This window comes from Impatiens glandulifera, chromosome 6 (assembly GCF_907164915.1).
Source record: "Impatiens glandulifera chromosome 6, dImpGla2.1, whole genome shotgun sequence".
NCBI lineage: Eukaryota > Viridiplantae > Streptophyta > Magnoliopsida > Ericales > Balsaminaceae > Impatiens > Impatiens glandulifera.
In genome coordinates, this window is record NC_061867.1 from 34052092 (window position 1) to 34078781 (window position 26690).

The following is a 26690-nucleotide window of genomic DNA, read 5'->3' on the forward strand; positions in this document are numbered from 1 at the left end:
TCCGCGGTAAAAATCTAGTTGAAGGAATTCCTGATATAGTATTCAATAAGGATAAGGTTTGTTCAGCATGTCAAATGGGTAAACAAACTAAGTAACCTTTAAGAGTAAAGGACACATTCAATCTAACCGATGCTTAGATCTTCTTCACATGGATTTATTTGGACCGATTAGGGTTACCAACCTAGGTGGTATGATTTACACTATGGTTGTTATTGATGATTATTCTAGATATACATGGGTAATATTTTTGGCATCTAAACGTGATACCGCATCAAATTTAATCACACTACTTAAGCGTTTACAAAATGAAAAATCAACACGCATAAATAACATTAGGAGTGATAGAGGAACCGAATTTACAAATAGTACTCTAAATGTATTCCTTGATGAATCTGGCATTAGACACGAGTTGTCTAGTGCTAGAACTCCTCAACAGAACGGCCTGGCCGAGAGAAGAAACCGAACTCTCAAGGAAGCCGCAAGGTCTATGATAGCTGATTCAGGTGTTGCTCAAAAATTTTGGGCTGAAGCTATCAGTACTGCATGTTATACACAAAACCGGTCTTTAATCAACAAATTTCACAATAAAATACCGTATGAAGTGTATTTTGATAGGATTCCTAACATTCAGTATCTTAAAATTTTCGGTTGTAAATGTTACATTCACATTAATGGCAAAAACTACCTATCTGCTTTTGATGCAAAATCCGATATTGGGATCATGTTAGGTTACTCAGCAGTTAGTAAAGCATATAGAGTATATAATACTAGAACGTTAACCGTGGAAGAATCTCTTCATGTTGTATTCGATGAATCGGTTGAAAATAACACCGCATCATCCTTTGATCTACACAACATATTGGAAAATAATAATATCCATTCTGATAGTGAAGATGAGGTTCCGGTTTTCAGAAGGTTTGTCCATGACCAAATTGGTGATTTTGAAACCCAACCGGATCAAGCTGCTACACAGCAGGAAGCTGACACCTCGGTCCAAACTGAGGAAATCGGTCGGTCTGACATTATTGATCAGCCTACCGATATGTCTAGCCTTGATCAAACAAACAGTGATTTGGTAGACACTCCTGAACCGAATCTCAAAAGGAACACAAATCACCCTCCTGAGCTTATTATAGGTGACCCTTCAAAACCCGTCCAAACTAGGCAACAAATACTGGAGGAATACTTTAATTTCTCTTTCATATCCTAGATTGAGCCGAAAAGGGTGGATGAAGCATTGTCGGATCCGGATTGGATCTTGGCAATGTAAGAAGAGTTAAACCAGTTTGAGAGTAATAAAGTCTGGTATCTAGTTCCTAGACCGAAAGATCAACCGGTCATAGGAACAAGATGGGTATTCAGAAATAAACTCAATGAAGACGGTTTGGTTACGAGGAACAAAGCTAGATTAGTGGCACAAGGATACAAACAGGAAGAAGGCATTGATTTTGAAGAATCATTTGCTCCTATAGCTAAGATTGAAGCCATTAGGATTTTTCTAGCCTTTGATGCTTTCAAAATTTTTAAAGTTTTCCAAATGGATGTTAAAAGTGCATTTTTAAATTGTGACCCACGCGAAGAAGTATACGTTGAGCAACCACCCGGTTTTAAAAATGCTGACCTGCCTAATCATGTATATCGCCTAAATAAAGCACTGTACGGTTTAAAACAAGCTCCTAGAGCTTGGTATGATACACTAACCGCATTTCTGATACATCATGATTTTACCATATGTTCAGTGGATAAAACCTTATTTAAATTTGAGAAAAAGGGACACATTCTACTTGTTCAAATATATGTGGATGATATCATTTTCGGATCAACCGATCCTAAGCTATGTGATAAATTCTCAACCTTGATGACTAACAAATTTGAAATGAGTATGATGGGAGAATTAAGCTTCTTCCTAGGTCTTCAGGTTAAACAACTCGAAGGAGGAACCTTCATCAGTCAGCCCAAATACACGAAGGAACTTCTAAAGAAATTTGGGATGAACACATGCTCATCTGCCGCTACTCCGATGAGCTCATCAATCAAACTGGGTAAGGATGATGACGGTCAGGGAGTAGACCTGACCGCCTATCGTGGAATCATCGGCTCACTTTTATACCTGGCAGCAAGTAGACCGGACATACTATTTGCGGTCGGAGTGTGTGGAAGATTCCAGGCCAATCCCAAACAGTCTGACTATACAGCCGCTAAGCGAATCCTGAAATATCTAAAGGGAACCCCTGAAGTCGGTCTGTGGTATCCAAAGGACTCATCTTTTAACCTCACAAGTTACTCTGATGCAGACTATGCAGGTTGTAAAGTTGACAGAAAAAGTACCAGCAGAACATGCCAATTCTTAGGTGATCGGCTTGTTTCATGGCATAGCAAGAAGCAAACGTTGGTTGCTACGTCAACCGCAGAGGCTGAATATCTGGCAGCCGGAAGTTGTTGTTCACAACTCCTATGGATTCAACAACAACTAAAGGATTTCGGTATCACTGCCGAAGAATCTCCTATTTTCTGTGACAACACAAGTGCCATAACAATCACATACAATCTAGTTTTACACTGTAGAATCAAGCACATCGACATAAGGCATCATTTCATCCGGGAACATGTCATACAGAAGCATATCCGACTGGAATATGTAGCAACAGATCAACAAGTAGCCAATATCTTCACAAAGCCACTACAGGAAGCTAAGTTTTCTTACTTCAGAAACATTCTCGGTTTAACCGATATTAATCAACTCATTTCTTAAACTTCTAACCTCTAAAGGGAAAATCGGTTCGGACAGACAAAACCGACAGTTTTTCCTAAAATGTCGGAAACCGAATTTACCATCGTATTTATTGAAGAACCGCTTTGTCTATCAGTTACAGTAAACCGACCAGTTACTTAGTACCTACACTAATTAACTACATCGGGACCAATGACTGAAAACCAACCAGTTTGAATATAATATATTCTGGATTATTTGGCTTCCTAACAAAAATGGAACAATTGCCTGTGTTTAGATGTATCTGTTCTGAAAAGATACCTTTTCAAAACAAAAACAGTCATGCCTCAAAAGACGTGAAAATATGATATCTCTCACCGTCCAGGCCTATGACTCACACCCTTAGGCTGTACACATACCTAATTCATGCAAGATGTCTTATCCTATGGTTAATAAACTAAATTACCTGCTACCCACTGGATAATACTATTCATCAATATCACCCCTCAACTAATATATAAGTTAGATGAACATCAGACAAATATCCACAATATCAACCTATCATCTCACTAAGACAAAAATGTATCATTTTCAAAACATTCTCCAAGTTGATTTTGACTCCACACATGGGACACAATACTATGAGATCTTCAAAATGATTAAATCTCTGGAAAGTATCGGTCTGAAGCCTTTCCTAGATGACAAACATGTCATCTTCCCTGAAACCGTTACTGAATTTTTCCATAATGCTAGAGTCTTCAGTGGTACTCCATACTTTGATACTCTTATCCAATCTAGGGTAAGAGGACGATGTTTGACTTCTCCGAGCGTGATTTCGCTTGGTGCTTCGATCTTCCGAAGGAAGGTCTTACTGATCTGAATGTCTCGGCTGAACTAAAAGACGAAATCTCTTTGAACTTCTCGCGCTCGAACCTTCCAGTCGATGACCATGGAGCTCGGTCATCGTTGAGGGCTGAATATCAGCTTCTCAACGACATCATCGGTCGGGCCATCCTGGGAAAGAATGTCACAAACACCTACTGCCCCACAATCTTCAACATCATGACCGCTATCACAACTGATACTCCGGTCAATTGGTCTAGGCTGCTATTTGACATCCTGTTCTGGATGATCACTACCCGTCATACCGACTTCATTCCTCAAATCAGCTCTCTACTTAACGAACTCGGGGTTCCGCTCTGTCCAGGCGAGGGGATGAACCAATCTCAGGTCTTGACCAGGGATTCCGCCGATTCCTTCTATGAGCGGTTCGAGAAAGCTTGGACGAAGAAGAACAGACACCTCACCTCCTCCGACAAATAGTCACTCCTTCGAACAACCGGTCATTTTGCTTCAAGCACCGGTTGTATTTTTATCCTACTCGATTATGTCTCATTTCAGTTTAATTTATGTTTCTCTCGGTTCAATGTAATCCACTTTTCATTAATGAAAATCTAGTAACTTTGAATTCCAACTACATGAGAAATTACACAAACTTAGTAAGTTCTCAACTAGATTCTCAGCCTCGGTCTTCGTAACCAGTCAAAAAGTAACCCCTTCCCAAGGCGTTTTGAAAACATAAATATTCCCCAACATTAATGAGACAAAAAGGAATATTAACATTAAATGCTCCTACCTTCCCTCCCATTTCAAATCTATTTAAGAAACCTCTCCCTCTCATTCCAACACACTTCCAAAAAACATATTTTAAATCTCTATCTCTCTTAGCAAGATCTGAAAACTGTCTCACCGCACTCTCAAAAACTTCATGTGCATCAATTTCGATTCCGTACTCGACATGGAAGACGTGGAAACGAGGGAGTTAATCTTTGAATCCCTAGACGAAACCGGACTTCGTGATTTTCTAGAAGAATCCGGACCTCTATTTTATCCAGAGGTACTGGAACTTTTCAACAATGCAGAAATGTTCAACGGTGCCGTTGTATCCACCGTGAAAAATAATGTCATCGTTCTCCTTGAGAGCGGACTCGCCGGAATGTTTAATCTTCCAACTGAAGGGTTTTCAGACTTCCCATCCCGGGTGTGCAGCGCAACTGTTGATTACGCTGAACTGTTCTCCGGATCCGAAACACCGGTGGAGAATCACGGCCTTAAAGCCAACCTTGCTCCCCACATCCAACTCCTGCATGAGATCGTCAACCGGTCGATCATCTGCCAATCTCCAAACCAAAACCATTCCAAAAGGACTTTCAACATGATGACCTACATCGTCAACAATACCCCCATCAACTGGGCATCGGTCATCTTTAACAACTTGAAAACTATGGTTGAAACGAAGAGAGGGTTCGGCTATGCTTCTCACCTGAGCCGGGTCATTTTAGCTTGCGTTCCAAATCTTGGACCAGGAACATTGGTGAATTTCTCGAATGTCCTCAACGAGGAAATAGTGAATGAAAAAATTTCTATGATAATCACTATGTAATTTTCTTTTTCTCTTATGTGTACTTCAAACAGATCTTTGTATCGGTATCTATCATTATTATGTCTTCTTCTTCGTTAATCGAATATGAATTTAAATTTCAAAAATCGGTTCAAAATTACAAAGTTCAAATATCGGTTTAAATTCTCAACCGGTTATAATCGCTTACCGCTTCATTAATCACCGGTTAAATCACCGCTTCCTTAATTATCGGTTAAAAGGATAACCGATTAATAGCTTCCCGCCAAATGGCTTCCCGCCAAAAGATTGCCGCCCAAAGACTTATCGCCAACTCATTTTGGAGGGAAAATTGCCGCCCTTTCTTGATGTGATGGTTCGCGACGGTTCGCATCCCAGGCCGCGGCCTATAAATACCTTCTTTTGTCATTTTATTTCCTTCTTCCGCGAATCTGCTTCCTCTCTCTAGCATTCCTTTAATCCTCAAACTCTTAATCTTTCCAACTTTCGGTCTCTCTAAGCAAAATGGGTCGTGATTCTGTCCTCTTCACTCACATCTTTCAAGTAGATTTCGAAGAAATTCGAACCAACGGATCGACGGAGGAAAAACAAGTGCTGAATCTCATATCTGCCTCAGGTCTTGAACACTTTCTAAATGGACCGTTCGTCCTGTATCAAGACGCGGTCATGGAATTTTTCCAAACCGCTATACTCAATGAAGGAGTTATATCCGCGATGGTCGGTGGAAAACCGTTCAAACTCACAAAAGAATCGGTTGCTGAAGTGCTCCGCTTACCGACGGAAGGGAGTGACTTCTCGGTAGAAACAGACGAGGATGTACTCCTTGCGGTTTGTTATGATGTATCGGATACTAAAGAACCGATAGTGGTGTCTGGTAAGAAAACCGACCTCAAACCAGAATACAGGCCACTTTGCGAGATTTTCTCAAAGTCGGTTCAAGGAAGAGGAGGCAACTACGATAGCCTCACACGCTCGAAAATTGAGATGATAGCCGGCTTGGTCAGAGGCATTAGGATCAACTGGGCCAATGTTATTTTCTCCAATCTGTGTGAGATGGTGGATCCGTCTTCAAAACGGTCGTGGGGATATGCCGTTCCACTCGGCAAGCTGATGCGCCACTCAAATGCCGAAACCGGCCCGGGTGTTTTTATTCCTTCCAGCAAGATAATAAAATCCACCCACTTTCTGAAACCAGCGGCCAAAACGAGAAGAGTGAAGGTCTCAGCCGGTAAACAATCAAACACTCGTCCTAGAAATCGCAGCCTAGAAAGAAAAAGGCTCCGGCGGGTGAACAGTTCGGAAGCAAGGCGGTTCCGCACACGTCCGGATCGGCTAATATTCAAGCCGATACTCCTAATCCGGAGGACTCTGCAACTAGCTCTAGCCAGACCAACTCCAATAACACCGAGGAGAATCAATTAGACAAAGGAAAGGAGAAGGTGGTCGAAGAACAACCGGCCAGAAATGTTAGTGATGAAACCGGTTCAGCCAGACGACTGGAGGTATTTCAAACCGCAGACGACAATGTTCGGAAATTGGGAAAGGAACTTGTCTCCCAAATAATAGAGAAACTTTCGAGCAGGCTCATGCTGTGAGCAATATCTATTATCAATGGGCCTTGGAACGGCAGGAAGTCTGTTATGCTGACATGTTACCAGCGCATCCCGCTCATCAGAGATATGAAAAAATGGTGGAGATGGAAAGGTCGGTGCTCGACCTTACGAAGACTAAGAGCGTAGTCACCGCTCTTCGAAGAGGTAGGATGGTTGAACCGCACGCCCGGTTGATAGAACTCACCGTCCACATCCGTCACCTTCATCAAAAGAAAGTCTCTGAAGAGGAGAAAACCCAGCTCGATGCATTAGTGCTGGAAATGCTAACGGCTAAGGAACGGGAGCTCAACGATGAGATGACGCGGTTAGAATCGGAACCCGCTCATCAAGAAGCTTCACACTTTTCCAGACCTCATCCTGAAGGTAATGACGGTAACGAATCCAACGGCGGTCCAGATCCGAATGAGGCTGAGAATGCCCCTCCTCCACCGGAATCCACGGTCAACAACATTGAAACCGAAACAGATACTCTGCTCACCGATCGGCGTGGGTCTCCACAAACCGACAAAACGCCGGTGCCTGCTCTAAACAAGGACAAGGTCATGGACTTAATAGAGAAATTTGTTAATGATGACATCATGCCGTGGCAGAAGAAAATGAAGGAAAAAGTGACGAAATCCAACTGGTTGATTGAGTTTACCGGTGAAAAAATGAACTCTGTAGTCCAACGGCTTACAGCTGTTGAAGATAACTACGGCCTAACCGATCAACTGTTTAGCTCCACGATACAAAGAACGACAAATCTGGAGACCGGTCTTGCTCACACCGACCAACGGCTCGGTTTAATGGATCAAAGGCTAGTGACACTTGAAGAGGGTCGCAACAATACCGCCCAACAACTTACGACAACGGATCAAAGAATGACATTTCTTGAAGAGGGTTTGTTCCAATCCAGCAACCAGGCAGATTAATTACTTGGAAGAATGGCAACGCTTGAAGAAAAGTATGCCCAGACCGAAGCCGAGCTCAAGGCGGTCTCCGAACAGCTGGCGGAGATGATAGCGGCCAAGCTAGCAGCCGACGAAGCGCTTGAGAAAGCTAATGAGATTGCGGCTCAGAAGATCCAAAATGCCGAAGATGAGAACATACGTATTCAGAAGGAAAGGGAACAGGCAGATGCGAGTCTGGCCAACATGTTCAAGTGATAGAAGATGTCGCACCGGAACAAGCGGTTCAAGCAAATGAGGATTCGGCTAGGCTGTTCCAACAACACTTAATATTGGAGGAAATAGAAGAAAGAAAGAAATCCTCGAAGGCAGCTGCTCCAACAACCGGACCGGTAACCAGAAAAAGAAAGGCCTCCAAAAAGGCAGCGGCTAAAAAGCTATTGGCCGACATTGCTAAACCGGTTGCTGCTCCTCCACCCAACCCGGTTTCACCAGAAGTTGAAGAGGTCGAGGAAGTGGATATACCGCTGAACAAAAGAGCGCGGGGTCTCGATGCGGTTCCAATCAGATCGGTTCCCTCACAGGATTTACCATTCACCGGAACCTCGGGCGGTCAAGCTTCTTCCTCCAGAGTTGGCGTCGATCCCAGCAATCCGGAAAAGGGAGTGATGGCTGATTACCTACGGGAGAGATACATGCCTAAGAGGAGGGAATAGAAGTTTTAATTATCTATTGCTTATGTTAACTCTATTATATTTCCTACTTTTATATATATATAAAGTATTTTTGAAAACCGGCCTACAATTTACTTCTTACATGGTTTTGATTATTTTAATTAAAATAATCAAAAAGGGAGAAATTGATAAGATAAAATTTTTCTTCAAAAACAAATTTTTCAAAAAATTTTCCAAAATTTGTCTAAAAATTTTTCTAAGTCTTTTTCAAAAATCCGGCCAAAGAAACTTTTAAAACAACCGGCCTACAATTTACTTCTTACATGGTTTTGAATATTTTAATTAAAATAATCAAAAAAGGAGAAATTGTTAGATAAAGTAGACCGTTTAAATAAAGAACTTAACAAATATAAACTCCCTGTGCAGGAACGGTTAAGAACTAGGATCGGTCAAAAATATGATCGGTCAAGAATCCAACCGATCAAGAAAACAAGACCGGTTAGAAGAAGAAGCAGAAGATGTATCCAAAACCGGAAAGATATCCGGTTAACCTGAAGCTATGAACAACCGGTAGACATCCTAAACCAAAATGCATTCAACCGGAAAACCAATGAAGAGACTACTTAAGAAAGAAGTCAGAACTATCAAATTAAGTACAATCTACAAATCGGTGCAAACAGATACTTTGAGTATCTGCGGAAGATGATACCAAATGAACAGACTGTAAAATTGCCATATCCATACAAGTTCGGTGATACTCTGCAGGCTGCAGAAGATCGTCTGAAGAGATCTTTCCACTTTGGGATAAGTCAGAGGCGCAACCTTCCAGGTGTAGGCAACTGTCCAACCGACAGTTGCTACAATAAGTAAAAGACAAACCTAGCCGGTTTGACCTATGCCTTGGGAGCTTAAACCGCCAGTACTGCAACACTGAACCTCTGCTCAACCAATCAGATTCAAGGAGAAGAAATGTGACCGTTGGCACATTTCACCTATAAAAGAAGGAGCTGAAGAGGAGTAGATGAAGTTACTAGTTCCATCAGCTACAAGTTCTAAGAGTTATTAATTACAAGTTTATCTCTATACAAGATTCAAAGTTTAAGTGTGTATTTGAAGTGAGATTACAATTTCGGTGAGAATTGTACGAGTGTTTATCGAGCAGCAAATAAGTCTCGATCGGATATTATGTTTGTGTATTCCTTAGTGAATATCCTTCTCGCGGTTTCGAGAAGAAGGGGTGACGTAGGAGTTTTATCTCCGAACATCCATAAAAACTTGTCTTGTTCTTTACTTTCTGTCGGCTCTACGTTCTAACCGACTTATACTAACCGACTCATACCGCTCTAACCGATTAACATCACTTTAACCGATTTACTGAAGCTCAAACCGACCTACTAAACTCCAAACTGACTTTATCAAAATCTATCTTTATTCATCCTGTGTGCGTGTTGCTTCAACCTGAAATAAACCACTTCCGCACTTGAACTCGGTTCAAGGGTTTGTGACAATTTGTGTAGTATTGAAACCCGGTGTTAAACTCTAACCGGATTAAACACCAACCGTTGAGTCCGAAGGTGTAAACCGGCCGGACTCCGGTTCCCCATCCGCGATCTAGATCCTAACAATTACACTTATCTTGGGCCCAAAATCCAAAATGAATTGATACAGATATTGGCATCTAAATTAAGAAGTTTAATTGTTGCAAAAGTTAAGCATGCAAAGTATTTCATTGCGATACTTGATTGCACTTCAGATGCAAGTCATGAGGAACAAATGTCCCTTGTAATTAGATGTGTGGATGATTCAGAAAATGCAATAGTGGTTGAAGAATTTTGGATTGGATTTTTAAAGTTAATGAAACTTATGGGATTGGGCTTTTTTAGAGCTTAAAAATATTTTGAGCAATCTCGAACTTGCGATTGACGATATAAGAGGTCAAGGATATGACAATGGATCTAATGTGAAAGGCAAGCACAAGGGTGTATAAAATAGATTACTTGAAATTAATCCCAGAGCTTTCTACACTCCATGTGGATGCCACAGTCTTAATCTCACACTATGTGATATGCTAATTTGTTGTCCTAAAGCGATGTCCTTTTTTGGTGTTATACAACGCATATATTCATTATTCTCTTCTTCTACCAATCGGTGGAAAATCTTCAAAGATCATGTACAAGGTCTTACGGTCAAGCCATTATCACAAACACGATGGGAAAGCCATGTTGAAAGTGTGAAGCCCATAAAAGACCAGACTTCAAAAATACGAGATACTTTAATTGTTTTGGCAAACACTTCTTAGGACTCAAAAATAAAGAGTGAAGCTGAGGGCTTGGCATCATTTGAACTTGAGAATTTTGAATTCCTAACCGGAATGATAATTTGGTACAGGTTATTATATGAGATTAACATTGTCAGTAAGTTTCTCCAATTAGAAAAAATGGATATTGATGTTGCTATCGGACAGTTAAAAGGGCTTATTTCTTTTCTCCAAGATCTTAGAGAATCTGGATTTGATCAAGCCTTGGTTCAAGTCGAACATATTGCAAGTGAAATGGGAATTGAACCTATTTTCCTAGAAAAACGTATCATTCGGAGAAAGAGACAATTTGATGATATCAATAGTGAAGACGTAACTCAATCTCCTAAAGAATCTTTTCGAGTTAATTACTTCTTATTTATAATTGATCAAGCTCTTTCTTCACTTCAAACTCAGTTTGAGCAATTTCAAAAGTACGAAGAAACCTTTGGGTTTTTATTTAGTTTGGAAAAGTTGAAGTCTATTGATGATGATAGTCTCTTGAGCTCATGTGTCAATCTTCAAAATTCTTTAACACATGATGGGTACTCCGATATTGATGGATCAGATTTATTTCTAGAACTAAAGTTGTTAAGACATTCATTACCCGGAGAAGCAAAAAGAGCGATTGGTGTGCTGAATTATTTGAAAACAATGGATGGTTGTTATCCAAATTCCTATATCGTATATCGAGTTTTGCTGACTATATGAGTTACTGTTGCATTTGTGGAAAGGAGTTTTTCGAAATTGAAGTTGATTAAAACTTATCTTCGATCAACTATGTCACAAGAAAGACAAAATGAGTTAGCTATGTTATCTATCGAGAAAATTTTTATTGAGAAAGTTGATTATGTAAACTTGATCAAGACTTCCGCTTCAAAAAATGCGAGATGAGTAATATTCAAGTGACTATGTACTAGTTCGGAACATTAATTTTATATTTTGTTTGGATGTTATTTGTTTTTTTAGTATTTACTTATGACATATTGTTTTGATGATATTTTATTTTTAGAATTAATCTTACTAATACTATTATATTTAAATCGATAAAAAAATATATGTATGAATTTTAAGCTTTGAGGGCACCAAGTTTTGTGCTCGCCTCAGGCCTCGAAATCTCAGGTCCGACACCGTAGAGATTATATTTTTATAGTATGCGAGAAATTACATCTTTATTAGATCATTTATCGACATTTAATGAAACTGTTAATGATCTGGAGGTCTTGGAAATAAACTACGATGATGAAGATTTAACTCTATTTCTTTTGTGTTCGTTGCCCCCATCGTATATCACGTTTCATGATACTATTTTATTTAGTCATAAAATTATCACAACTAATAATGTTTATGATGCATTATTCTATGAGGAGAAAATAAAACACCTTGTTAATCATTCTGATGGTCCGGTAGATGACTTTATTGCTGGAGGGAGAACTCAAAAAGGGTTTCAAAAGGTATCAAACAAATTGATAAAATTCAATAAATCTTTGAAAGACTTGCAATTATTGTAAGAAAGGTGGCCACATAACATCTAAGTGTTGGAAAAAACAAAATAAAATTAAGAAATAGGATGGCATTCTACCCGAAAAGTATACATAAAATTTCGACGAAACTATAATTGCTCAAGTCAAAAACAGTGAACTCCTCATGGCTTTTGTTTGAGATGCAAGATTGCAAGATGATTGGATACTCGATTCTGGTTGTACGTATAAAATGTGTATCAATTGGGACTAGTTTTCAACATATTATATAGTTTCTAAAGGTGTTGTGTTAATGAAAACCATTCATTATCTAAGCTATTAGGTATATGAACATTAAAAATTAAGATATTTGATGGAAATTTTCGAATACTTAATCATGTGAGACATGTTCCTAATTTGAAGAGAAATATTATTTTTCTTAGTACCCTCGATTCAAAAGTTTACAAGTTTACTATTGAAAGTAGAGTTATGAAAGTTAGTATATGCGTACTTGTTGTGATGAAAGTGAAAGAAAACTTGGTATGTTATTTGTTCTTAAAAATTCCATAGTTTTAGGCGATGTTGATGTCTTCACCGCCTTGTTATCTGATGATGGAACGATGATGACGTTACAAAGTTATTGCATATGCGATTTGGTCATATGAGTGAGAATGACATGACCGAGTTAAGAAAGCGAGGACATCGTGATTGGACGAATATTAGCATTGCTTCCTCGACAAACATAAAAGATTTAGGTTCATTTAAGAAATCTACGACACTAAAAGAACACTTTATTATATTCAATATGATCTCTAAGGCTAACTAAAGTACCTTTTATCGGATGTGACTATTATATGTTGACAATTATTGATGATTTCTCTATAAAAGTTTGGGCTTTTTTTTAAAATAGAAGAGTGTTGTGTTCTCTAAGTTTAATGAGTGGAAGATTATGATTGAGAATTACACTTGGAAGCCAATAAAAAATTTGCATACAAATAATGGTTCATAGTTTTGTTTTGAAAAGTTCAATACTTTATGTATGACTAAAGGAATCTTGAGGTTCCACGTAGTGTCTAAAAATTCACAACAGAATGGTGTGACAAAAAAGATGAATAAAATGTTTTGTATGCTTTTTAATACTGATTTGAAAGTTGTTTTGGGTTGAAGTTGTAGTTTCAACATGTTTTCCCGTTAATCGGTCTCCATCCACTACGATTGATAAATAGACTCCGCAAGAAGTATGAAATGATATTCCTTATAGTTATTCTAATTTCTAAATTTTTGGTTGTTCTACATATGCTCATTATGATGAAGGAAAATTAGAGGCCCAATCTATGAAGTGTATTTTCATCAGATACAAGTCCAATTTAATGGGGTATAACTATGGTGTCCTAAAACTAGAAAGGTAATAATTACTCAAAATATTATTTTGATGAGACACCTATGTTAAATGCTACACCCCTTATATCTTCTTGTGATAAGATTGAGAAAATATCTAACATTTCTCGATATAATATTAAACAAAAATTTAGCAAGAATGTGGAGTTTGAGACTAGATCAAAATCTGAACTTATGACAATACCGTTAACTTTACTAGAATTGTCAACTTAGTAAAAAGTTTCATCCTCCACCCATTGTTTTTCTCGTTTTGGGTTTCTACGTAAATATTGTGTTATTATCTGTTTTCTTTGTTTATACTTAATCTCTTCTTTATCTTGTTCAGTTTCAAATCCATATTCGTTTTTCAACAATTGGTATTAAAGCCTCCATACTTTTTTATTATAACACTATATATGTTTTTCGGAGATATCGATGATGAAGTATTTCCATTGTTAGATCACAACACAAGATTTTCTTTATGATAGATAAAATGGCGATGATTGCTCACTCTAATCGATTTAGACAAAACATTACTAGGGTTTTACTACGTATGACAAAAAGTTTTACTAGTAAGTTGCATCTTAAGTAAATATTATATTTTCAACGTATGAGAGAAGTTACATCTTTAAAAGATTATTTATTGACATTTAAAGAAATTGTTGTTGATTTGGAGGTCTTGGAAAACAAGTATGATGATGAGATATAACTTTGATTCTTCCGTGTTCGTTGCCCCATCGTATATGACGTTTCATTGGACTATTTTATTTAGTCGTGATGTTGTCACAACTAATCATGTTTATGATGCATTATTCTTTAAGGAAAAGATAAAATACATTGTTAATCATGATGATGGTCTGAAAGAGGGCCTTGTTACTAGAGGGAGAGAACTCAAAAAAGGGTTTCAAAAGGATATCAAACTAATGGATCAAATTCAAGAAATCTTTGGAAGACTTGAAATTATTGTAAGAAAGAATGCCACATAACATATGAGTGTTGGAAACTATATAATAAAATTAAGAAACAAGATGGTATTCTAACTGAAAATTAGACAAAAAAATTCGGCGAAACTAGTATTGCTAAAGTTGAAGACAGTGAACTCCTCATAACTTTTATTTGCGATGCAAGTTCGCAAGATGATTGGATACTCGCTTCTAGAAGTACGTACAATATTTGTCCAAATCAGGATCAATTTTCAACATATGATACAGTTTTCAAAAGTGTTGTGTTAATGGAAAATAATTCATCATGTAAGGTCGTGGGTATATAAACAATAAAAATCAATATGTTAGATGGAGCTTTTCGAATATTTGATAATGTGAGACATGTTCCTGATTTGAAGATAAATATTATTTTTTTAGTACCCTCGATTTAAAAGGGAACAAGTACACTATTGAATGTGTAGTTATGAAGGTTAGTAAATGTGTACTTGTCGTGATGAAAAATGAAAGAAAACCTAACATGTTTTATGTTTTTAAAAATCCATAGATTTTGTGATGAAGAGTTCGATATTGTATGCTGGACTTAAAGAATTATGTGGCACCACACAATGTCTAAAGAATCACAACAGAATGATGTGGCAGAGAGAATGAGTACGACTTTCATGGATAAGACGTGTTGTATGCTTGTAGACACTCATTTTGTACTCTCCAATTAATTTTATAGTTTATATTTTTAATAAATCACTAGCATATTTTCATACAAAATCCTAATACAGGCTCATTGCACAGAGTATTAAATAAACAATTATATATTTTTAAGGTGATTGAGCTGTTAATTGGATTTCAAAAATAGTTGATATTTCAAACTTTTAATAAATTAATGTGATAATAGTGTAAATTAAAATAATTTGAGCTATTATTATATTTAATGTATTTAAAACATTATTTTAATTAGGTCTTAAATAGAAATGATCTTCAGTCTTAAATAGATTTCAAGACAACATTTTTTAAAACTAAAATGGTTAGTTTTTATTTAATTTTAACAAATTAATTCTTAAGACTAATTTTGATTTTTTCTTTATTGCATTATATTAAATAATTTAGTTTAGGAGTCAATTGTTAGTTAATTAGGAGTCTTAGGAAAATTATAATTGTTGTGGTATAAGATTTAGTCTTTGTTTATTTAATTACAATAAATTAATTAGTTTAAAATTAGTTAATTACTTTTGGCCAAAAAAATTTAAGGCTAATTTTTGACTAAGTCTTCTGAGTTTTCATTTAAGTTGTTAGATATTAGTTAGTAAATATTTCTTTTGAAATTATTTGGTTTATGATTAATATTTTCTAAATTTTTGTAGGATTGGAAAAGCCAAGGGGTGAATTTAAAAAAAAAAAAAATACAGTTGGAGGATCTGACCAAGAATCCAAAAAGGGAGTTCAGGGAGTTCAGTTTGCTTCAAATTTAGGTCAACTCATGTCCAAGACTCGTTCAACTCAAATGAAGTTTGGCCGTGTGAGGTTTGGAGCCAAAAGAGAATTTTTTTTTTTTTTTAAAGAATTTGAATTGGGAGTAGTCAACCAATAACTCCCATAGTTCAGATTTAAATTAATTGGGAGTAGTCAACTAAGAACTCCCAAAGTTCAAATTCAAATTCAAATTGGGAGTAGTCAACCAAGAATCCCAAAGTTCAAATTCAAATTGGGAGTAGTCAACCAAGAACTCTCAAAGTTCAAATTCAAATTAGGAGTTGTCAACAACCTCCCCAACCTTGTTATAATTCTAGTCCGACCGTGAAAAAGGACTTGAATTCACGCTTGTCTAAGTTTGGCAATGCTTCAGGCTAAGGAAGCATGTTGCTAGTCCGCTACGAACTTCCACCCGACTGAAAAATGCCGCTACCCCTTCTACCGATGATTGTGACCGAGGAATGCTATTTTATGCCATTACCTTGCATCCTTCCAAGGATCTTAGCTGTTGCCTAAGATTCCCGACCTCCACCCGATAGGACCCCCTTAATGGTGTGCACCCAAGTGAAGCTGATTGCCGGTAGCCGATGCTTACGACTGAGTGCATAAACCAAGATCACATGTTTCTTGCCATTCATGCTGTTGAGTGTTGACCGATGCTGCGACCGAGGAATGAGGGACGACGCTGCATCCAATTGAGAAGTTACTGATTGCCTGGCTACAGACCGAGAAAAGACGCTACATCTGACCGAAGATATCCGACCGAAAAGTTGTTGCTTGCATTGCTGCTGCTACCTATCTTCCGACCGAGGGTGTTGCTGTTGCCTATTGTCCGACAGAGAAGAACAAGTTGCGACCATATTTTCTGCACCCAATGCAAGCTGTGACCGAGGTTTCCAGCCCGCCTTCAAGCGAACTATGTTCATTGGTCTCACACGGTTTGTTCTTCTTTACCCTTGATTTTAATTTATTTTCTGTTTTATTGTGATTATGTTGGTTTTAAAATGTTGTAAGTTCGTTATTTGTTTAATTATGACTTAGAAACAATATATAAAACTCCACAAAATGAAGCATTTATATATAAACTCACTCATAAAAATGAATTCTAAAAACTAAGTAGACTTAGAATAATATTAATATGAAATTCTTCTAAATTGTTAATCTCTTAACCTCCACAGATAAGTTTTATGTGTGGATTTTTTTTTATGCTTCACATTGCTTTTAATTATTTAATTATTGCTTTTTATTTTATTTTATTTATTATTGAACTTGGATTAAACGGGGTAAAAAAAACTTTAGAAAAATGGTAGTGTAATTTATGTTTTAAATGGACAAAATTGAACTTATAGATACCAAAGGGAAATTGAACTTATAGATACCAAAGGGGTGTTGGGAACCTAATTTTTTTTTACTATTTTTTTCACATAACCGAGCGCTGAACTCATATCTCTTAATTTTCTTATTTTTAAAATTAGGTTGCGACTCTGTAATCTTGAGGTTAATGAAAATTGAAAAAGTATAATAGGCCTATGACGACTTTCCATTAAATATCATAATCTCTCATAAATTCCACATAATGGAATGTTATGAAGTCATATATAAAGTCTCATTTTATACTTTAATTTTTTATCATTATAAAAATTAATTCCCCTCACACTTTTTCTAAAAAATTGTGAATCGTAGAAAATTTCAAACTTTCGTCACGACATTAAATATCTCACACAACAGATTGGGTCCCTCGGTTGGACTAATACCTTAAGTTGACCTTGACCTTAATTTGAGCTTGAAATGGACTTGGACTTTACTCACATCTTATTGATTACGAAATACCTTATTGAATTGGATTTTGGGCATTTCATGATGGATCTTGGCCATTCTTCATAGATCTTGGCCTTTTATTATGGATCTTAGCCTTTTGGCCTTTATCTTCACAATGGGCTATGAATTTATTAAGAAAAAAACTATAAAATTGGGGAGTGAAAAATGAGTTCTACAAGATTATGCTTAATCTTTCACCTATTCTCCATAAGGTGTTGACTCCCCAAACAACCTAGGTAAACTCAACAACTAAGGCTTCCGATTTACAAAATAAATACAAAACAGATCCTATCTGAGACATATTGATGCGAATGATGAATCCAACGCAATAAGGCTGCTGACTCTCGAAACTCAACATATCACATCTAGGATCTATTGATACTAACGGTGGATCCTCACCTGATTTGAGCACTCCTCCAAATTTGATGTTAAAGCGAAATAAATAACCTAGTGACAAGCGAGTGTTTTCCACTTTAATGCACGAATGCATGTTTTAAAAATTTAAAAACTCACAAAAGGTTTTTTGAAACACAGGATGCAAAATGCATGATTAACTTAAGCTAAAATGAATGCAATCTTGAAAACATTCTTGGTGAATACCAAGATATTTTGTTTTCTTCTCTAAAAGTAAGTGAAGATCTTGATCCCATTGACCCATGTTGGGCAAAATTAAGTGAAGAGTTAATTAACTTAGAAGAAATTGTTTGGAAAAACTAAGTAAATAGTTAATTAACAAAAAAATGTTAAATATTAATGAATTGAGTTTTGATGATGTTTAGATATGAATAAAGAGCCAAGTCGTCTATTTGTTTCTATGCAGGTGCATCAGATTTGGCTAACTTAGATGTGGTCTAAGCAGGTTAATTAGACGTGTTGCTAGTTAGACGTGCTAGTCTAACAGATACATAGTTAGACGTGCCAGTCTAACAGATACGTAGTTAGACGTGCAAGTCTAACAGATACATAATTAGACGTGCCAATCTAACAGATACGTAGTTAAACGTGCAAGTCTAACAGATACGTAGTTAGACGTACCCATTTAACAAATACATAGTTAGACGTTCAAATCTAACAGACACGTAGTTAGACGTCGGCGTCTAACTCCTTCAGATTAGTCTGAAGTGATATGTAGTTAGGCGCTACAGTCTATCTCCATTAGACATGGTAGTCTAATGGGATGCGAAGTTAGATGTTACAGTCTAACTCCATTAGACTTGGTGGTCTAATGGAACTCACTGTTAGACGTTGGTGTCTCACTCCCTTAGACTTGGCAGTCTATTGGAGCACGTCTAATGCCTCGCTTCAGCAGCAGTTTGAAGTTAGCATACATCTACCCACGATCAACTAGCTGTATGCTAATCCTGCTCCACTCTCTCTTGCAGTCCACTACGCCAGGTATTTGCAACAAATGATTGAAAGCCATGTACGCGAATATTCTTCCCACTACTTGTTCAGTACATAATAGTTCTAGAAGAATATCCAGCGTACTACCATTCAATACGGCCACGATCCATGAGCATACAGTCTGTTGTACTCTTGTACTATGGTGGCTTTTCAATGGATGCTCGCCATGTGTCCATGAAGAAGATTCGATCGTTGGTGTCCTTCTACTACAAATAGATGCTCAAGGACAACAGACGAATCTCTGGCTTGCTTGTTGATTAGTTATCGAATTAAATTATTACTCTTGCACTTAATGATTGTACATCATTTTCCAAGTTCAAGAGAGAATCAAAAACACTGTTTAGCTAAGAGATATTATTGATTATATTCAGAGTGTGTTCTGTTCAACAGAGTGTTAGCTATTCAGTAAGCTGTATTTGATTCAAAGAAGTTTAGTGAAATCCTTCCGATTGTTGGAAGAAGGGGTGACGTAGGAGAGTTAGATCCGAACATCCATAAACAACTTGTTGTGTTATTTACCTTTTGTCTTTCATCATTCATTGGTTTAAATCTTCAAACCCAAACAAATAGTTTTGCACTTGAATCGTTTCAAGAGTTTGTGAAGGTTTGCGAAGAATAAAAAGTGATATTAATCTCTAACATGATTTTTATCAATCCATTTATCCGAAGTTGCTAACAATAGCCAGACTCCCATCTCTATTGATTGCACCGATTCTATCAATTGGTATCAGAGCTCTGTTTTCTATTCTCAAGCAAAAGGAACCTGAATAATGTCAAAAAATGCTAGCTCCTTCAAGATTCCTATGTTTTCGAAAGAAAACTACATGGTGTGGAAGAAGAGAGTTCGTGCCCATCTTGCTTTCTTGCACGATGAATGTGGAGTGTTGTCACTAAAGGACCCATCAAGATCGACAAAGAAAAATATGAATGGACAAGTGAAGATAAGAGGAAGAACAACCTCAACAACTTGGCCATGGACATCTTGTACAAATCCCTTGACGATAACATGTTCAACTACATCATATCTTGTGAGTCTGCCAAAGAAATTTGGGACAGACTCACTCAACTCTGTGAAAGCAACACACAAACCAAAGAGAACAAAATTACGGTTACTACCCAACAGTTTGACAACTTTAAGATGCGTCCAAGAGAGACGGTGACTAAGTTTGATGCAAGATTCAGTCAGATTGTCACTACCCTATCCATTCTTGTCAAGACCTACAACAACAAAGAGATTGCTATAAAGGTCATGCGAGCTTTGCCCAGGGAGTGAGACATCAAGAATATGGTGACGAGGGAGTCCAAAGACCTCAATAAGATGGAGCTCTTCGACTTGCTTGCCGATCTGAAGGCCTATGAGTTTGAGTTCAACTCGAGGAATGAAGAGGAACACCCCACATCCGCTATCATTACCAAGGCTTTGGTGTCTTCCGAGGAATCACCAATTGTCAACGAAGAAAAGGCGTCTACCCAGCAGCTCAACAGCCACGCAATGGATCTTCTCGTGAAGAAATACGGGAAATACATGAAAAAGAGCATTCCTAACTCAAGCTCTTCAAATTATACCAATGATGATAAAGCTAAATCAAAAGCTAATATTAAGCGTTTTAACTGGAGTATTCTAGGTTATTACAAGTTAGAGTGTAGAAAGGCAAAACGTGATAAGAAAAGGAAAGTTAATGAAGGCGAGTAGAAGGCCCTCATGGCTGCAAACAACAAGGCCAAGTGGATTCAAAGAGACTCAGATTATTAATCATCCAACGATAGTGATGATGAAGAGGTTGTTTGCTTCATGGTAAGAGAAGAGAAAGATTCTGAGGAATCTGAGGTATTGGATCTCTCTCAAGAAGACTTTTCACGAGATGAACTAGTGGCTGCACTAAATGTTATGGTTTTGGAGTATAAAAAGCGTTCAGAATCTCAAAACAAAACAAGTTTAGAATCTGAAAATGATGAACTACCTTTTTCTCAAACCTCCGAGCCAAAAGTTTTTGAAAATATGGATGAGCTTTCATCTGAGATTGAAATCCTCAAAGAAAATATTCAAACCCTTTCTTCTGAAAACCAACGTTTAACCTATATTGTATGTTCTTGGACAAGGTCTAGAGAAACTGTCAAATATCAGATTAGTCTATTGAGGCCTGCTGGATGTAAATCCAGTCTAGAATTTGATAGTGATGACTCAAACAAGTCCTATAAGAAGTTAAACTCAGCAACTGACAAACTTAAGCCAATACGATTTGTCAAAGGGAGTTTAAATGATACTGAATCTGATCCAAGCTGTGAGGATCTAACTTTAAGGGATGGGATAACTTATGTTCCACCAACAGTTAGTTGGTTGAAACTTAAGTTAGATGCAGCCAGTAAGTCTGGCAAACCAAAACCTGACAAGAAGTCAAAGAGTTTTAAAAGAAAATCATCCTCTAAAGTTAAGGGATCAGTGTCTAGTAGGAAGACGTCTGCTAAGTCAAAATCATACGCATTTATTACAACACAAAATGAAAAATCCATAAGAATAACTCAAATATGGATTCTCAAAGGACTGATTGATCGAGGACCCAAGTGAATGTGGGTACCAAAAAGCTGTAAATATTTTCTTGTGTAGGTGATACATGAAAGCTGCAGGAAGGAAGCTTGGAGCATACTCTTCTAAAAACATGCTCTAGAAGATCAACAGTGGCTCACACCACTTCAAAGTGTTTTCTTCCTTAAAAATATTTTTGTTCGAGGACCTCAAAACATTTGTTTATTTTTTTAAAATTGAAAGGGAAATTTATTTTATAAATAAAGATGCACGCAGACGAAAGCTTTAATCGTCCATTAGACGAGGAAGTCTAAAAGAAAAACAAGTACTTAGACGTATACATACTTACACAATCTATTGTGAAATGTCTTGGTGTAATACCTACGCGGTTAGACGTCGAAGTCTAATAGACGTTCACACGTTCATAAAACAAGAGCAGTTGGACGCTCACATCTAACCAAACACACGTCTAGTACGTGTTGTTCATGCGTAATTAGACGTCTACGTCTAATTAACGTTTATACATCTATAAGACACGTGATTAAACGATTGCGTCTAATAGACACATACGTCTAACAGACGCTCAATCCACATAGATTATAGAATTAAGTGAAACGTCTAACTACGTGTGTTTTTAGACGCTTCATCTTCAAACTAATTGTGGACAACTGTCCTTTATGCGCTGTCATCTAACTTTCCCGCTCAAACATTAAAATCAGTCATTTCTTAGTAACTTGAAGACGCGTGTCTCTCAATATTAAGGAGATTGACTAATATACCCTTAAAATTAATGATGAATACCTTTGGGAAAAGGCGCTTAACTTTAATTGGTGGCCCCCTTGTGTTAAATTTGACGGTTAAGCCATGTGACTGTTGGGATTCTATTTAACGACATCGTGCATGCATCTGACGTCTTTACACTCACTAATTTCTTAAGAACCCTAGTTTTCTCTAACTTCTCTCTAAGAAATTGTGTTCATCTTCTTCATCTCTTTTCAAATGGATAACAAGAAAATTACTCTTGGTCACTGCACTCTGCAAGTGGATTTCGCCTCGGTTTACACTTTTGATCAACATGACGTGGTTGATATGTTCCGTTCCTTGGAGTATTCCGGTCTTAGAAAGTATGTCGGCAGTCCGTTTATATTATATGAAAAGGAAGTTCAAGCGTTTTTCAAGTCGGTGGTCTTGGTTAGAGAATCCATTACGGCGACTATGAATGAATCGCCTATATCTTTTAACGAATCTGCCTATACGGAGTTCTTTGAACTTCTAATAGAGGGTCATACTTTTAATCTTGCATTTCCAGTAGAAACTATCATAGAGATGAAGACTGTTTTCTCAAACGACGGTTCTGCAATAAGGCTGAACAGAAAGAAGAAGGCTCTAAAGCCGCATTTCATTCTCTTGAACGACATCATAGCGAAGGCTCTCCAAGGCAGAGTAGACTCGTTCAATTCATATAGCCAGGATCGCTTCGACTACATGACAACCATTTCAAAATGTATTCAAGTCAACTAGGCTTCTACACTCTTTTCTAATCTATGTGAGTCGATTTATTCAAATCTTCTTAAATGGGAAGGGCGTTCTATCCATTCTTCCAGAAGGGGTGTTTTCGATGCTTCAAACCCCTTTCGAAATTATGAGATCAACAAGGAGAGCTCGAGGTATTACCATCCAAGAACCTTTGCCAACTCCTAAACCAGATGTAGTACTGGGAAAAGGAAAGGGGATTGCTTCTGAATCTCCTGAGAAGGTGTCTGAATCTAGCTGCATTGTCAACCTTGTGATGGAGCAAGTTGAAATGAAGGCTGCTGAGAAAATCAACATCTTTTACACTTGGGGTGAACTACATACTGGAAACTCAATTCGATGAGATGTTCTCAGAGAAGGAGATCTTAAAAGAATGGAAGAATTTAATTTAAAGAATGAGAAGAGAATATTAAGATGGGCTAAGACTGATGTAGTTTCTAAGACCCTCAAACAAAAATAACTAGTGGTGGCCAACATCATGGGACATATCCTTCTTCTCATGATTGAAAAGAGAAAAACAAACTTTAACCCGCTTTACATAGATGCTCGTACAGAGCAGAATGCTTTGAAGAGGTTGGATCTCATCATACATAGTTATTGCACAACTATTCTTCCATAGGCTCACTGTATAGAGTCTTCGGAATTAAGCTTATTTCATGATTCTTTTAATGAAGACGAGCCAATCTAGGTTAGAAGAAGATGAGCAGGTTGCTGCCCATCTTGTTGATATGGAAAACATCTCTTTTGAAGAGACGAGTCTAACGACCTTGAATACTGCTGAACAGACCCCTGTCTTGGGTCAATCAGAACTAGTTCTAGAAGAAGAAGAGGTTGCTGTTGAAGCTCTTCTATCAAATATTCAACATAAGGAGACATCATAGGTGGCTACTATTACTCATGAAATTGAAGAAGAACCTCCGGCGGGAGAAGAAGAATCAACAGAGAGTGCTGATAAGTCTCCTGAGTCAAACGCTGAGGGGGAATCATTGAAGGAGGTAGATTTTGAGAAAATTCCCTCTTTTGAGGGGGAAAAAGATGATAAAGAAGATTCCTCTGAGGGTATTCTTTTGGAAGAATGCTTCATTTCGGGCTCTCCTATTCCTCGATCATCTCCTATCAGGACAGCGACAAACATTACTGACCACGTTAATGAATTACCTCTGCATTTTGAAGATATTTTAAGAGGAATTCACCAAGTATGTGCTGATATCCTTAATGAAGAAGACAAATCCAAGGATGCGTCCAAGGCCCCCTCTTCTCATTCCCAAGATAAAGCACCTGGGTGTTCTTTACAAGTGAATACGCATATAAGTCCAATTCGGACTACTCTAGCTCACTCTCAAGCTGTGTCCTCAGCTGCTCACTCTTCTGAAGAGGCGTTTGCCGAAGATGCAAACTTTTGTACTACAATGCTGGATGCAGTAAATTCCATCAAAGAGAATGTGGTGGATATGCAGTCCAGATTGGTCAATCTTGAAAAGAGTTCGATGTCAAGCCTGAAAGAGATGTCTTCCTTCCTTTCCATTCAAAAAGAATTGGAGAAGACTATGCACAGAAATACGTACGAAGTCAACATTGCAAATTCTAAGTACAACAAGTTTGAGAGAAGTGTCATTAATCGTCAAATACAGCAGCATGTCGAGACAAAGGCTTTCTTCTTGGAACTTCATCAGGTCCTCGTATCTACAATAGCTCTTCTTCAAGATCAAATGGTGGAAGTTTACAAATCAATGAGTAGAGTAGAAGCAGAAAGAATGGAGCATGTTGATTCTCTAGTCCCTACTACTGCTGTAGTTGATAATGTTAAAAAGGGGGAAGGTAGCACAAGAGGAGGCAGTTAAAGAGGTGGAGCTGCTAGAGGAGATGCTAGAAGAGCTGCTAGAGGAACCCGATGTAAACGAAAAACTATTGATGAGGAAATCGAAGGAGAAGACAGACTAGAAAAGAAAGTTCAAGGTCGCGGAAGCAATAGAGGCAGTGGAAGTGGAGGCGGACGAAGTGCTGTCACTCATTATCACAACCTCCTAACTGGCTATTCTTTAGATGAAGACAATGCAGATGCAAACGTGAAAAGGGAAGGACCATAAATCTCTTTATTTGCTTCTCTCATTCTAAAACTTACGATTGGAAGATTTGAAAACTTATGTTGGTTTAAAACTCATGTTGGGATATTTTGTGAACTATTTTGTTTCAATCGTATTTGATGAGTGTTTACAATGCTTTATTTAAGATTGCATGGTTTTAACATCATCAAAAAGGGAAATTTTTCTGGATTAAATGAACTCAACTGATTTTGATCATTTAACTTAAATCATCAAAAAGGGGGAAATTGTTTGGAAAAATTAAGTGAAGAGTTAATTAACTTGTTGGGTCAAATTATTTTGACTAAGTGTCAAAGTATTTTGACTATTGGAATTTTGATGTTGAGTGTGTATAAAACTTAATTTATGCCGTCTAATCGTTTTTGGTGCAAGTGTATCGAAAACATGCTAAGTCTAAATGAGTCTCATTAGATTGATTGGCCATTAGATGCATTATGTTTGACGTAGTTAGATGTGCAGTCTAATAGACGTAATTAGACGTGCAGTCTAACTGATACGTAGTTAGACATGCAGTCTAACAGACGTAGTTATACGTGCAGTCTAACAGATACGTAGTTAGACGTGCAGTCTAATAGACGTAGTTAGACGTGCAGTCTAACAGACGTAGTTAGACGTGCAGTCTAACAGATACGTAGTTAGACGTGCAGTCTAACAGATACGTAGTTAGACGTGCAGTCTAATAGACGTAGTTAGGCGTGCAGTCTAACGGATACGTAGTTAGACGTGCAGTCTAATTGACATAGTTAGATGTGCAGTCTAACGGATACGTAGTTAGACGTGCAGTCTAACAAGATGTAGTTAGACGTGCAGTCTAACAAGATGTAGTTAAACGTGCAGTCCAACAAGACGTAGTTAGACGTGTAGTCTAACAAACGTAGTTAGACGTGCAGTCTAACCGACGTAGTTAGACGTGCAGTCTAATGGATACGTAGTTAGACGTGCAGTCTAACAGATACGTAGTTTGATGTGCAGTCTAACAGATGAGAGTTAGACGTGCAGTCTAACTCCTTCAGATTAGTCTGAAGGGAACGGTAATTAGACGTGTCGTCTAATCCCATTAGATTATGGGGTCTAATGGATCCTGCTATTAGGCATAAGCGTTTAATTTCATTAGACGAGGTCGTCTAAGTGAAATACGTCTAATGTCATGCTTAAAGCAGTTTCTTGAAGCTAGCATACGTCTACCCACGATCAACTAGCTGTACGCTACTCCTGCTCCACTTTCTAGTGAAGATCGGTAGGACAACCAGTTGCAACAATTTGATTAATGTCACGTAAGAAAATATTCTTCCCACTACTTGATTTTGCAGGAATATCTTAGAAGAATATTTGGCGCACTACCAGATTGGTACGGCCACGATCCTGGTGCTCAGAGTCTGTTGTGTACTATGGACGCATTCCATTTGAAGCTCGCCACGTTTTATTATGGAAGATTCGACCGTTGGTACCTGCTCCTTATTTAAAG